General features: G+C 45.7%; 1 pseudogene; it reads left to right on the forward strand.

Annotated features, from left to right (window-relative positions):
- Positions 1 to 701: 701 nt before the first annotated feature.
- Positions 702 to 880, forward strand: LOC120393795 (annotated as a pseudogene).
- The last annotated feature ends 746 nt before the right edge of the window (positions 881 to 1,626 follow it).

A 1,626-nucleotide genomic window follows, 5' to 3' on the forward strand; every position in this document is an offset into this window, starting at 1 on the left:
ACGGTCAATGTTTTGCCCAGATGAGGGCTGGTTCATAGGAGCAGAAAAAGAGGAAGGTTGTTGCCCTTTGAGTCAGATTCCTAGCGTTTCAGGCCAGAAGGAACCAGCCGATCATCTCAGAGGGACTAAGGGGCACCAATGCCCCAAATGGCGAGGAATTGCTTTGATGCAATTGACTGACTGTCTGAGCTAGTTCTGTGGGAAGGAGCGGAAAAGAGCCTGGGGGCTGCGGGATAGCGCTTGCATAGGCTTTCTTTGCCCTGTTTTGCTGTAAGAGTTAACAGTGAGAGATTGGTAGTCCAGGTCAGTGGGTGGGTTTATGGAAATTAGGAGTATAGAGGGGAAACCAGGGAGAGGACGGCGTCTGCAAGACTTGTCTGTCTCTGAACAGAATTGTGTGTGAAGGGTTCTTGCTTTGAAGTCTTCCACTGAAGTCATTTCAGGGAAGTGATTCTCAGGTAGAGTTCCCGAGTTGTGGTGTTTGTTGCGTGTCTGGGTGCTCGTCCTGGTGAGGTCGAAATGGGTGGGCGCAGGGCTGTGCGTGTGTAGCAGAGTGTAAGCATTGTGTTTTGGGTCTTTGCTGCTAAGATCAAAGTGTAGGGGATGAGTTGTCTCCTGGTCTCTCTAAGGTTGTGATCAAGTGTCTTGATGTTTTTTGTCTTTTAGCCTCAAGATGAAAACCTTGTCTGCGTCTTGGGAACCTTGCTATGAAAAACATTATCTAAGTTGTATTTGTCTTTATCAATTTAATCTCTGATATGTCCTTTATGTGAGGACTGTTCTTGATTTTTGAAGCAGGGGGGGTTAGAACAGAAGCTTGCTTTGTCTGCCCCATGCATTGACCTGGTATTGCAGTGCTTCCAGGAATGGTGTATCTCCTTTAGGGGAGAACCTTCTGGTTAGAAAAGAGTTGAACTGTGACACTTTTTTTAAAGGGGATGTTTTTTGAAGTAGCAGAAAAATCTGGGTGTTTTTCTTTCTTTACTGTTTCTTGGAAGTGTTTTGTGAGTCTATAGATGTGAGAGGTTCTTCTTTGTGTTGCTAGAGAATTATTTAAGAAGCTGGACTCCTCCTTTCTGCTGTGAGTCTTTTCAACAGTATGAGGGACACATGCTTTCCAGATTCTGGGTCTGTTGGGGAGAAGGGTTTTTTTTGTTTGTTTTTTGTTTTGTTTTGTTTTGTTTTGGGGGGGGGGAGTTGGTAATATTTGAGGTCACATGTATATCCACAACTGCATGAGTTACATAGACTTCTCCCCACCCGGCCTATGTTCTATGTATCTTGGTTCGTAAGATCAAGACAATCTAGTTGAAGCAGGGTGAGTATGAAGTCTACCCTGCCTTCTGTTGGTGATCTGTTGTCAAGGCCTTTTGGGGCTGATGTCATTTGCATGGTTACATCCACCCCGGATTGCATGATGGGAGAGCTTGTCCAAACGGCCATTTCAGCTGCTGTGGGCTGCCCAGTCTCTTTGTTATTGGGGCAGGAGTAATCCAGTGTATTTTCCTGTTGATTTTGGATCAAGGACAGAGTAACTGTACCTGGCATTTGAGGCCTGAGAGTGTCACCCTCGCCTGGAAAGAACTCACCATTAAGGGGTATGGGTTCCAAAGGGCAAAACCTGGT

This window comes from Mauremys reevesii, unplaced genomic scaffold, assembly GCF_016161935.1.
Source record: "Mauremys reevesii isolate NIE-2019 unplaced genomic scaffold, ASM1616193v1 Contig30, whole genome shotgun sequence".
Taxonomy (NCBI): domain Eukaryota; kingdom Metazoa; phylum Chordata; order Testudines; family Geoemydidae; genus Mauremys; species Mauremys reevesii.